The sequence below is a fragment of the Solanum stenotomum genome, chromosome 2, assembly GCF_019186545.1.
Source record: "Solanum stenotomum isolate F172 chromosome 2, ASM1918654v1, whole genome shotgun sequence".
Taxonomy (NCBI): Eukaryota; Viridiplantae; Streptophyta; class Magnoliopsida; order Solanales; family Solanaceae; genus Solanum; species Solanum stenotomum.
Genome location: NC_064283.1, coordinates 51,498,076 through 51,512,841, shown reverse-complemented (window position 1 = coordinate 51,512,841; position 14,766 = coordinate 51,498,076).

Genomic DNA, 14,766 nt, shown 5'->3' with positions numbered 1-14,766 from the left:
TTATTTTGCCATCTATTTCATAGGATTATTAAACTACTATAGGAGATGTTCTAAGAAATTTATACGTGGAAGACATATTCAAATCAGTTGGGCATTTCGATGAAGAAACTTATATATAGCTGTCATTTATTAGAATAGTGTGTTGGGATAAACCAAACCCAGAGTGGGTGAAATGTAACACAGATGGCGCATGTAGGGAAAATCCTGGACAGAGTTCATATGGATTCAGCATTAGGAATAGCAGGGGGGATTTAATTTATGCTGAGGCACAAATCATAGGAGAGGCAATAAATATGGAAGCTAAGATTATGGGTGTGTTGAAGGCGATGTAGTACTGCAAGACACACAATTTTCAGAAGATCATACTGGATTAAGCATGCTTGAATAAAATCAAATAGGACTTTAATAGGTTGTAATGTAGGCTAGGGGACAGGTAGAAAAACTATATAATAGTGACTTACACTTCCTTAAGCACTTTGCAATTTAAGACTTCATCACCCATTATTTTCTTCTTTATTTTCAACCCTCTCTTCAACAATTATTTCACAAGTAATTCACATCATTTCAAGAATGCTTCAATTTTCTTCTCTTTTTTTTTAAAATTTTTTTGCCTTCATAATAGCCATCCTCAACTTACGTATTTTACATGCGTTAAGGTGCACAATATCCTTGGAAGGACCAGGGCCATCATCAAGATAACTTTTTTTGTTCATCTCACATTCTTTCAAAGAGGGTTTTTTAAACACTTTGTATCTATCATTGATCACCTTTTACACTCAACCATCCATTTTCTTCATATTTAACAATTATAATAAGTCTATGCTATAATGCTCAAGGAAGCAAGATGCAAAAACTAGGGATTCAACAAAATAGTCAAGCGAAAAATATGGCTACCAACAAAAGGCTGTAGGCTCAAAAAGGCTAACTAGTGATATAGTATCTGAAAAGGCTAAAATTACCAGACAAATTAAAGAAAGCCTATTATCATCTCCTAAACAAAATAACACTTTTTTTATTTCGCTTCAATAACATGCAAGACAAGTTCTAGACTAAGATGCAAAACATGGAATAAACAAATTCTCACCACACATGGCACAAGTATCAATCAATATGGATCAATTCCACTTCCAAGAGAGACATGATCATAACAAACTACAAAATAAAATAAATTATATACAAAGTCACGACCATGAGCTTAGGTATTAAAGAGTCTGCATTTTTTTTATCAAGCATTCACAAGAAAGTACTACTAAAAACTTAGACCTAAATAGCAAGTATCACACCACTCAAAAGGGTCTTTTCTTTTCTCTAAAAAAAATATTAAAAGAAAACTTATTCCTAAAAAAAATAAAAGACACTCAGTTCAAAGGGACTATCCTCAGGAAAAGAACCGAAAACAGAAGTCAAGGAACCCATCCTAAAAAAATAAAAGACTCAATAAAATAATAAAAAATAGGAATTTATTCCTCCACCCCGCACTTAAAAATATGCTATGTCCCCAAAGCATCAAATAAAATTTAAAACAAGGGTTAGGAAAACTCTCTGAGGCCTTTAAGCCTAGCTAGTAGCATGTTCTCTTTATTTTCATCAAGGGTCATACACACCCCACACTTAAGCTCAAACGTGCTCCTTAGCTCCAAATTTTGGATACTCAAAATTCTCCAAAACCTGTAAAAGCAAAACTAAAAAAAAATAAAAAAAAATAAAAAATGACACTAATAAAATAAAATAAAATAAAAAGTTACACTATAAATTGGGTTGCCTTCCAATAAGCGCCTAATTTAACGTCGCGGCATGACATAAATAAATTCACTTCATTTCTTTCCACTTTGAACTTATGAATTTTACCCCTAACTTTGCATCTATTTTTCTGCTTCTCTCAAGGGGAGGTGGTATAAAGATAAAGGAACCAAGTAATTTATGTCGCATCTTGCACTTCTTGGCCCTTAAGTGAGTAATGTTGTTTTGTCTACGTGGACTAAAAAACTGTAGAATGTAGGGGCCTTGCTCTTCATCAATACACTCATCCATTAGTTCAAATTTTATAGAAAAGTGTTTTGAATGAGATTCAAGTTGCCTCAACTCCAAAGCAACATTTTTTTTACAACATTCTCACTTTTGTACTCTTTCTCAACATCGTTATTAAGGAATAAGGTATAGTTGAATAGTTGGAATTCCTCTTTTTGCTCCACTAGTTGGTCATCATCCACAACAATTAATAATTGGGCATCAGACGCCTCAATGTTTTTGTTCAAGTGAGCCTCTAAGTTATGGATATCTGAGCCAAATTGATCTATGTCTTGTGTGAGATCAACTCTTCCTTTAATCAGTTGGCTTGTCATGTATGTCAGACCATCACGGATAGACTCGTGAAACTTTAGAAGTTGAGTTTGTTCTTGTAGCCAAGATTGACTCACTATCTCTGCTTTTTCATAGCTTTCTCTTTGTTGGGTTGCAATCTCTAAGTAAGTAATTTCTAATTGAATAGCGTCAAGCTCATACAGAAATTTCATGATTGCTTTGTGCTCTTCTGTTCATTTGAATATTTGTTCAACGATTTTTGAATTAACTTTGTCCAACATGTTTGTACATTCAAGCGCCTCTTGTTTTGCATTCTTTGCTTTTTCGCCCCTACGAACATCACAAATAACAGAAGAATCATAATAGGGGTTCGGGGGAAGGGAATAAGATTTAGGACAACCATTTCAATGAATATACTGACGACCACATGTATGACATAAAGGACTTTCATCATCTAACCACGATTTATCCCAATCATCCATATCAATAAAAGAGTACCAAATTATTCAAAGAGAGAAAGAAAAATAAAATAAAATTAATTGCTTAGAAAAAAAACTAACAAAAATAAAATAAAATTTAAATAAATTAAAAGAAAAAGTATAACCTAAAAGAATAGTTAATTTCTAAGTCTCCGGCAGCGGTGCCAAAAACTTGTTGTTCCCAATTGCACACGGAAGTGTACGCGGTCGCGCAAGTAATATAGTGGCTCTTAAAGAACCAGATTATCGAATCCAAAGGACTTGTCAATTAACTATTTTTACTAAATTATACTGATCTAATTTATTTAGTTAAGAGAACCAAAAGAGAAGAATGCAACAACAAAATAATAAAATTACTTACAATAGTTGGAAAATCCCAGGGCTGCAGCATGTATTGGATTTCATGTATCATATTTTTGGCTTAGAAATCACTTCAGTTGTCAAATTACTGGTTTATAGGGTTGATAGTATAGTCTGGGTAGTTCGCCTCTCGCCGCCTACCCCAGTTAGCCATCTAACTATATCGTTGAGCGGGGATAGATAAACTAACTGGCGAGCATTTATATTTCATCCTATTTCGTAACCAAGCAAGGTGTTCATCTGGGCGTCACTCGTAAACACTAATCACCTCAATCTAATGGGTGGATCGAGCTCTCTATATTCTCTGGTCTATCTAGTCCCTCCTCGTTCGATTTTAAGATTAGACACTAGATTTATTTTATGGTGCACAAGCATAAAATAGTAAAACAAGAATATAGAAGTAATTTGGATTGACAACCGAAAATCAATTCATAAAGCCTCAAATAATCAACATGAAATCCGTAGCTACAGCCCCAGAATAAGAGCTTTAGCTACTAATGTCTAAGAAAACAAGAAGAAGAGAAGAATCCTAAAAAGTATTGACGACTTTGTTTTCAATAGTGTCTACTCCTTACTTTTGATTCCTCCCATAATTATTTCTATGGACTATTTATAGATATAGTAAACCCTAAATAAAATAATTGAGTCCAAAGAAAATTAGAAATCCAAAACCAAAACCAAAAGGAATTAGAATTCCTCCCGTGCGTAAAACACTATAGACGCCATGTTGGGTTGCTGCTACCGTTATCGGCTGCCATGTGGCAGCAATAACAATAATCTTCAATTCCGCTATTGCTGCACCTTTTCCTTATACATTATTATATTGAATTTATTTCATTAAGCTATCTGCTTGATTTCCTTCTTCAACCTTCTATCTTTACTTCGTTTTAGCTCCAAACTTCTTCAACTTTACGTCAATTTACTCCTACAAATAAAACACACTATTTAGCACAATTCATAAAATTAATGCTCAAAAAGGACAGATATAAATAATAAATGTGCGGCAAATAATGATTAAAAATATGTATTTTTGGCCTCACATCAGGAGTGAAAACATTACCTTTAGCCTCAAGAATGCTGAAAAATTGTCAAGAAAACCCATAGGGTCGTTGCTTAGGTCTCAAAGTCGAAGAGTACAAAATTAAACATTTTTGGGGTTTATTTACGACCTTAAGTTACGTCGATTCCGCCACAGCGGTCCTTACCCCGCATAGTGGCCCCGCCCTGGCGACAGAAATCCCGCCTTAGCGGCTTGCACGGAACCAGTGAGCTATTTTAATAATTTCAACACCCCCATTTCACAACACACCTTAAATTAATGACACTCAGAAAATATCGTTCATGCTAAGATCGATTTCCAGAGTTCTACTCACCCGAATTCAATTCCGTAAAGTCGTATAGATTCCTTAACGGCTTATCTAAATACTCATGTAATCAAAATGATAATTAAATCAACCTATTTTTACCAGATTTCCCTACACCTTAATGACTCCAATTTCGTCAAAATCTTGACAAAGTTGGGAAATTCCAAGTTACTACGAAAAAGTTTTCTGGCCCCGATTCTTTTTCCATTGGCTTTTCTCTAACTACGGAATCAGGTCGTTACAATAGATACCAATTTACCCATCACTCATCCCCAAGTGATCAACTAGGAAAGACTGGCTAAAGTAAGGGTAGAGTAGTATCCGAATCGTCGAATTACTGGTGATACTTTCCTCGCATGTCCTTAGCTTCCAAACATCGTGATCAAGAATTTCAACTGGTTCTTCCTCATATCGAAGGTCTTGTTTAACAACACTGAGTCTCACTTTATGACATAATATTTGTCCCCAGCCAACCAATTGAATACCTACACATCCTCCCTTACAATGCCTCAATGAAGTCATCTCAATACTCGAGTGATAAATATTGTTGTATGTAAACTTAACTACACAAAAGTGATTCCAAACAACCACCAAAGTTGATCGTACCCATGTCTACAACATGTTATCAAGGGCCTTGACACAATCATCCGGACAAATCCTTTAGCACTTAAGCATGATAAAATTCCAAGTCAATACTCGCTACAAATAGAAGTGAACCTGAATCAACAAATACACACTCATAATACCATAACAATCACAGTTCTTAACAACATCTCCATCCCACAACATAAATTCCCACGAGCTTAAGTTATAAAATTTTTATCTTAAACATCAGATACTCATCGAGGGACATGTCCAAGCATACAAACCCTCTAACAACACTATCGAAATGTTAGATTTGATAGTTGTAGATTACCTCCTAAGAACAGTAGAATTGGACCCAATGATCCCTATATTCAACCACACATAGATGATACATGACCTCGAAGACTAGAGAAATATTAAGATTGCCGAACAACCCCAAATACGCATGGTAGCTCTTTTATAAATTCTCATAAGCAAGGTGGTACATGTAGAACCACTAAAATAATTTAACAACTCCAAGACAACACCAATTATGTCATTCAAAATAACTAAATCTTCTCAATATTCCCACTCAACCAATCGAACATCGTAGGATTTGGTACCCTTGATCTACCACTAGGGATCCACCCACTAAAGTGAAATCACACTAGAGCATAGCTAGTGAATTATACTCACAACACTAACAACTATCATAAACACTCCAACCTTTTACCTTATTATAAAACAACACTTTTTAAAAATGAAACCTTTCTTAGGTACTTTACAATCAAAAGTAATAAACTTTATGACTCAAACCAAGTGTAAATCCTTTCAAAGGTTCACTACCTGATGCAATTGATCATTTCGCACTTTACAAATTCGTACCTTGACAAAATATATCACCACGAATGTAGACTTACAATGAAAATTATGAATTGTAACTCAACTGTATAACACAATCCCCTTATCTATCAACATTAGCTTATACCTTGAAGTTTTTTTTTATGAAATGATGGATCTTCGGTTATCATCGATTCCATCTCCATCGATCTTACAATATCTTTCGCTAACAATCCAATCATACTCATTACTAAGCTCAAAAACAAAAACAAGCACTTATATTCACGCTCAAGTTAATGTCTGCACAATCCTTTCTCAAGTCTCTTTCAATAGCTTTAACCCATCTGATGGACCCATGAAAATATTACCATAGCCACAACAAAACAATGAAATCATGTGTCTTTGAACCCAATTATCTACCCCTTTAAAGATATCTCTTTAGCCTTTGGAATCAAATAAAATATTCTTGCTCTCACCTCTCTCTAAAGGTTGTACTACATCCTACTATTTTTCTTCATTATAACTCTAGCTCTTTAAAATTTGGTTTGAGTGGTGTCCCACCATCTCTTAAAACTTTCCATACAACCACTTTACTCACAAAATATTGGAAAATCACAACCTTAGATACTCGCAAGTCGTAATTACTATACAAGAATTCTCTTAACCAACAATCTTATTATATAGTTGCATCCCATCACAATCCATTGCGAACTCTTATTACCATTACGCTTAGTCAGCCCTAACTATCACTATGAACTCAACATTTTCATCAACATGACACCTAAAACTCAGGTATACTCATAAAATTTAAAGGACTAACCCAATCTTGGTGCACACTTTCTTACTAAAATCTTCAATTTCCTTCACCCAAGTATACTTAATGGAACTTTCTTTATCCATAAGCTTGTCATTCTGGTACTAATCCACTCCCTTAGGGATTAAGATAAAATCACCAGTCCTCATACTACCCTCTTTCTTTGTAACAAATAAGACAGGAGCACCCCACTAGAAACACTAGGAGGGATGAACCATTTATCAAGAAGCTCTTGGATTTGAGCCTTAAGCTCTCTTAATTCTGCTGGAGCTATACCATACAGAGGGATGGAAATGGGGCAAGTGTCAGTTTCCAAGTCAATGCATAAATATATATCTCTATATGGAAGCATACCAGAAAAATCCGTAGGAAACACTTCCTAAAAACTCAGATACCACAAGAATAGACTCAATAGAGGGAGACTCAACCTCAGCACCTTGAACATAAACCAAATAAGCCAAACAACCCTGCCCTACCAGTTTTCTAGCCCAAATGGAGGATATAATCTTAGCTAGCTTAGGCTTGTACACCCCTTCCCACTCTAATCTTTCCCTACTAGGGATCTCTAGAGTTACATACTTAGAATTACAATTAAGCCCAGTATAATAGGAAGACAAACAAGTCATGCCTAAGATTATATCAAGTTAGTCATACCCAACATAACCAAATCAACCCAAATCTGAAAATTCATAACCACAACAGGACAACACGATACACATGGATGACTATGACTGACTCTTCAACTGGGGTAGAAACATGGATGGGGGCATTAAATATATTACAAACCACATCAAATCCCAAGGCAATTGAACTGAAACATACGAATAAGTAGAACCAGGATCAAACAAAATAAAAGCCATCCGAGCATAGACAAGAGTAGCACTAGTGACCACTGCATCACATACCTCAAACTTGGTCTTGCCCGGAAAAGCATATAACTGAGCCCTGTCTTCTTGAAGGGAAACCTCATTGCCTGGCTGCACTACTCCTCTACCTGCATTACCATTTCCACGGCGTCCACAACCTTGCGCTGATTTACTCCTCATATGCCAGGTTCTCCACAATTTTAGCACACCTTATAAATTATAGTCGATTGCTGAACACCGAATTAGATCGCGGGGGTTAGTTTGGGTACTATTTGGGGTTTATTTAGGTAACTTGGAAAAATAAAGGAGGTAGGTTGAGTTTCTGCCTCATCCCGTCCCGCGCTGGCAGGAGAAATTCTGCTCTGGCAGGAATAATCCCGCCCCAACGACTCAGATGGAACCAGAACCTAGGAATAAATTTTTCTGGGGTTGTTCTCTTTTCTAAATTCCACAAAAGTTCCCAGCTTTACTTAGCAATTTAGAATAATCCTCCTGGCTAGGATAATCATTAGCTAACCCAAGTCAATCTCAACGATACACCACCTAACTCATTCTCATTAATTCAACACCACAAGTTTCACGATACCCAAGCATTTACAACTGGTATAATTCAACAACTAGGCCAACATGTTGCATATATCAAAGTTCATACACCCTTTATTGTGCACCTAATCACATCATCCCATTCAAGCAATTACAACTTCACATTCCCAGTTAATTCAGGCAACAAGAAGCATGCATTCACAGTTTCCAAGATACAATTCACAGACAAGTCCAAATTATTAGTTAGTTCATTCCATGGATGACCATTCCTGATCATCCTTGCAATTACACAACCGCTAGGGCCAGATACCAATTGGAACCTCCTCACTTCCAATTTACCTTGCTTGTGTTCCTTCAGTCGTGACCACGACGTCTAGTTCACTTTGTTGAGATACCAATTAAAATTCGACAGATATCAATTGGACTCAACTCATACCACAAGTGACAATTGTAGCTAGCAAGCCCCACAAAACTGCTAATTTAAGTCATAGAACTTGGTCGAACCCAATTCTTAATCGCCTCAATCTTTAACTGATGGTAACCAGACCTTAAATCAATCTTAGAGAAAACCGATGCACCTTGCAATTGATAAAAAAGGTAATCTATTCGAGGTAACATATACTTGTTCTGAATGGTGACCCTATCCAACTTTCGGTAGTCTATACACATCCTTTCTTGCTAGTGATGGTGCTACCACTTTTGTTGCTCTAGCTCGGACCACAGAGTGAAAGAGGAAAGACACCAATTGGTATCACCCAGATACCAGTTGGATTCAAGTCATAGTATGAATGAATAGAAAGAAGTGAGTTTTTCTTAAAGTCCTATGGCCTCTCGAAGAAAAGTACGGACGTCATCATACCATCTACAAGACTCTACTAGACTCGTTTTGGTACAATGAGATCAATGAACCTAGGGCTCTGATACCAACTTTATCACGACCCAGACCATGATGATTGCCATCTTGAAAGTTTATAACTAGGAAGAAGCTTAAAAATCGGAAATAGACATTTTTGGAAAGAATTTAAAAATCTGGAAAATTTGGTTATGGAAAAAGTGAGTTTTTGGTCAATTTTGAACAGACATAACTCCTAGCTCAGGATGAGTTAGGTGTAGTTCCAGTTATTTTTGGAAATAACTTAGAATGATATTTCCAACGCCATCGAGTTTGCTCGATTTCGAGTTCGTATGAGTGATTTATGCCCTTTGGAAGTTGGGCTGTTGGCAGGGCAGTTAACCCGATTTTGTAAGGGTATTTTGGTCTTTTCCCTAGCCATTTATTTTGGTCATATTAAGGTTGAAGACTGATTTTAAATCAGTGTTTTTCCTTTTAAGAGTGAGAGTTAGGGCTTTTGGGAGAGAGAGAAAGAAGAGGAGAAAAAGAAGAAGGAGCAAGGAGTCCGTCAAGATTGTTGTGGATATCATCGGGGATGATCCCTATTAAGGTATGTGAGATCATAGTGTTGGGTTGGTTCATTCCCCCACACGCCAAACTCGTTTTAATTTCGAGAAAAGTTTGTTTGTGTGTTGAAGTTGTGGTTTTGTTGTTGAAGTCCCTTGTTGATTTGGGACATGTTTCCGGTTGTGTTTGTGAGTTGAAATCTATTGTATGTTGAGGGATTTTATGATTCTAAGTGTTTGGGGCTGGAACCATTGAGGTTAAGGAGGTTTAGAGTTGGAAAAATGAAGGAGGAAAGTCAAGTTTTCTAGGGAAAGGGGTGGCGCGTTGCGCCTGCCAGCGCCCCCCAAAAGGGACTCTGAAGTCCAGCCCTTGGGGCGGTGCGCCTAGCAGAGCGCCCAACAGGCCCCTCTAAAGCTTGAGGGCTGGCGCTCCGCGCCTCTCAGAGCGCCAAGGACGCCAAGTTTTCCCTTTCATTCCCCACTTTTTCATACATGTTCCTTGGTAATGTACCTATGTTTTATAGTTGTTTTCAACGCTCTAAGGTACACCTAAACATCACGAATTCATCCTTAAACATGAGATCATTACCCTCAAATCCGTACTCCAATTCGAGGAAAGTTAGGATCAAAGTCAAGTTTAAGAGTTAAGAAGCAAGTCAAAGCAAGTCTTTAAAGTTTTTCAAGAGTCTTGATTGAACGTTTTAACTTCATTTTAAGGCCCAAGTTTCAAGTTAAGCCAAGAGTATAAAGTTGAGTTCATTTCTCCAAAGTTATTAGGGAACTATGTATTTTGGAAGAAGTTTTAAAGAAATGTTTTCACATTTAAACAAGATTGGGAACTGAGATTTTCAAAGAGCCTTTGAACTAGTTTTCCAGAAAAGAGTTTACATCTATTGAATGAAGGTGGCATTCAGAAAACCGGGGTGCTATCCATACACTGATGTAAGTGGAATCAATCATCTAAAGTAATCGCTTTCTAAATGAAGCAAGAGAGGAAACTGAGATTTCCAAGATAGACTTTGAGCTAAGTTTTTGAGTAATTATCTCAAATCAGCAGGAAGACATATGTTTTAAAAATATAAGAGCCCGTACATTTTTGGGAGTAGTATTGAGCACTGATTTGGGGGAGCATTCAAAGAACCCAGAGCCCCCATATAACCATGTAGCCATCATGGGTAGAAGAGGTTCATACTTTTTAGATGAATCCTTTTCAAATTAGACTAGTGGATCCATTAGGCAGTTCAGGTCCTATACCTTTGGCCGGGTATAGGATGCTCTGGCAGCGTGAGGTTGATCGCTGTATCATCACTATAGCTCTTATATGATGGTTGTCGAGTAGAGAAACTCCCACAACAATTATGGTATTTTTATATACATCAGTTCAGTTGTATTTCTACATACATCTCAGGCTTATTGTATCTTTGTATGCACACAGAGCTTATAGCAGGTTTTAAATAACTTTTCTTTATAATGCACTTGTTTTAAAAGTGCCTTATATTGAAATGAGTCAGTCAAGTTGAGTTGAGTTGAGCCAGGTAAGTTATTCAGTTTATTCCAGATTTCCTTCTAGCTTATGTTGCTTAGCTTTCCAGCTCGCATACTCGTACATTCAATGTACTGATGCCAGTTGGCCTGCATCTTATGACAATGAAGACACAGGTACCCAGGATCAGTATCCAGCACGCCATTGATCCAGCTGAGCACTCCAGAGTCAGTGGTGAGGCTCCTTGTTTTCTGGAGGACTCTGTTATTTTGTGTTCTTAGTTTTGTTTTGATAAGATGTTGCGGGGTCTGTCCCAACATCCATCTCAGTATTTTAGAGGCTTCATAGACAGTCAGTCAGTTAGTTTTGAGTCTCTCATCTATGTATATATATGTAAATATTCTATTTTGAGACACGAGTTGCTTTTGGCATGTTATGCATCAGTTAAGTTGTTTTATAACCTTGAATTGCATCGAGTTATTCTATTGAGTTAGGTTTCCGCTGAATTAAGAAAGCCAGGCCAAGGGTTCGCTTGGGGCCAACAATGGTCTCCGGGTGCAGGCCCTGCCCAGGGTGTAGGCTCAGGGAGTGACACTAATGCGGAAATTCAACCCTAGAACCTGAAAGTCATTGTACCAAAACTCTACCAAAGACAAGTCTAAGAACAAGGGGTACAACCCCGAAACTAGCAAACACCATAAACAGTTAGTCTAAGTATGAAAAGAGTGGACTTAAACAAGAGAGATCCATGGCAGCCTAAAAGAACTGGCTCACCCTTGAATTCGGTCACGCTCAATAGTCACATAGCTGAGGTCTACCAATAGCTGCCTAAAGATGCCCTGTACTCAACAAAGTAAGAGCAAGTGCAGTATCAGTACACAACCACAGTATACTGGTAGTATCACACGGCTATCCCAATAAGTGAAACAGATACAAGTAACCACAACATTATAAAACATGCATATACCGAACACATACAATATTAGTCATCTTTTTAGGATCAATGTAGCATCCCACATTCTTAATAATACACATTGGTTATCAATTGAGAGTAACATATAGTCTTCCAATATCAATCATCATTACATATGAGCGTAGTCATCACAAGTAGATACACAACACAATTCAATGGTTCTCTCACGGAACCCAATTCAATGGTCCTCTCATGGAACCGACACCAAACTGTTAGCATACCGAAATGTGGTACCCGGTCCAATGTGTATGCCAGAACGTGGCAATCGATTCCATATTTATGCCAAAATATGGCAGCCGATCTCATTTATGCCAGAACGTGGTAACCGATCCCATTTATGCCAGAACGTGGAAACCGATCCCAGTTAGTGTGTCAGATCGTGACACCCTCCCATTCAACCAACCACAAACACAATCATAATGTATATTCTCATAATCATACAACAAGAGGTGATTCATGCCATACACTTATTCAATTATCCTTATTTTCGATTAAGGTGATCAATAATGCAACATTCGTATACATACATGCATTATAATGAAGCAATTACAAATATACATCACACCAACATGAAATCACAACCATCACCTACCTCGAATCCAAGCTTGAATTTCCTAAGGCAATTGAATCTTCCCTTTCCAGATTCTTCCCGCTTGTTCGTGGTCTAAAAACATACAATTAACGTAAGGTTCAATAAACGAGGCTTAATTACACATATTATAATCAACATTATCAACCTTAGGTCAACCCAAGATCCCATTACCCAAATTACGGCTTTTCCCACCATCCAAACAGTTCCAAAAACTGTTCCCCTACAATAATCACCCAAGAAACCAAGTTTTACGTATCGAAAAATGAATTTGGGTAGTGAAAACCTTACCTTTAGCCTCAAGAATGGTGGAAAACTGTTTAGAAAATCCACAGGGTTGTTGCTTAACTCTCAAAGTCGAAAAGTGCAGAATAAAATATTTTTGGGGTTTATGTATGACCTTAAGTCGTGTTGGACCCACCACAACGGTCCTCACCCCGCTACTACGGCCCTGCCCTGGTGGCAGAAATCCTGCCTCAGTGGCTTGCATGGAACTAGTGAGCTATATTAATAATTCCAAATCCCCCATTTCACAACACACCTTTAACCAACGATGCTTAGAAAATACCGTTCATGCTAAGATCGATTCTGGAGTTCTACTCACCCGAATTCAATTCCGTAAAGTCATACGAATTCCTTAATGACTTATCTAACTACTCATGTAATCATAATCATAATTAAATCACTCTATTGTTACCAGATTTTCCTACACCTCAATGACTCCGATTTTGTCCAAATCTTAACTAGGTTGGGAAATTCCAAGTTACTACGAAAAAGTTTTCTGGCCCCAATTCTTTCTCAATTGGCTTTTCCCTAACGATGGAATCAGGTCATTACAATAGATGTATTCTTAAGGTAGTCTAAACGACTGTATCTCTTAACCTTCATATGTTACAATTATGACTATGTTAAATGTTTATATTGATGTCGATATATATCTTATTTTTCATTTCGCTATTTTTACATACAATACAATTCCATATGAACTTATGTCCTTTGTTCGGGAGGAATTATATCTTTTACTGTGATCAAGCCACTTTCTAGGTTCTACATCTTCATCTATCTGTTAGCCCTTGTAACGACTTATTTCCATCGTTATATAAAAGCCTTCAGGGAAATAATTGGGGCCAGAAAACTTTTGAGTAGTAACTTGAAATTTCCTAGCCTAGTCTAGATTTGGACGAAATCGGAGTCAAGTGAGTCTAGGAAAATCTGGTAATGAATGAGAAGTGTAATAATGAAATTGATTGCATAAGTAGATAACTATGATATCAAGGAACCTATACGACTTTACGGAGTCGAATTCGGTCTAGTAGAACTCCTGAAACTAATCTTAGCGTGAGAGGGTAGTTTCTGACTGTCATGGGATAAAGGAATATTGTGAAATAGGGGTTTAAAACTCTTAATTTAGCTCTTTGTTTTCATGCAAGCCGCAAGGGCAGGATTATTTCCGCCAGGGCGGGGTCGATGTGGCGGTATGGGGGCTGCCATAGGAGGCCATTCGCGACCTAAGTCGGAAATAAACCCCAAAAATGCTATTATTTTGCAATTTTCATGTTTTAGAGCTAGGAGACGACCCTAGGCAAGTTCTTGAAAGTTTCCCACGAAATTTGGTGCTAAAGGTATGGATTTTACTCCCCTAATCCGTTTTTCGATCCATAGAACTTATAATCTTGATCATATATTGATGGGGGAGGGTACTGGACTGGATTGGATGGTGGGAAAAAGCCTTAGCTGCACCTTAGGATCATGAGTTGAATCTTGGGTTATTGGGTTTGTTATAATCCGGTTAATTAGACCTTTGATTGTTGATCTTTGCGTATATTAACTATTTGGAGACCTAGAACAAGCGGGAAGAATCCGGAAAGTAAAGATTCAAGTGCCTTAGGGGATTCAAGCTTGGATTCGAGGTAGTTGATGGTTTGATTTGTTGTTTGTGTGATGTATGTTAGCAATTGCTTCATTGTAATGCTTGTATGTATGTGAATGTTGTACTATTGATCACACCTAATGCAAATGAGTATGAATGAATGATTGTATGCCAAGAATCAACACTTGATTGTATGATTATGAGAATGTACATTGTGATTGGGATTGTGATTGTAGCTTGTTGAATGGATAGAGTGTTACGTTCCAACACACTAACTGGGATCGGATGTCACGTACCGACATACATATTAGAACGGGTGTCA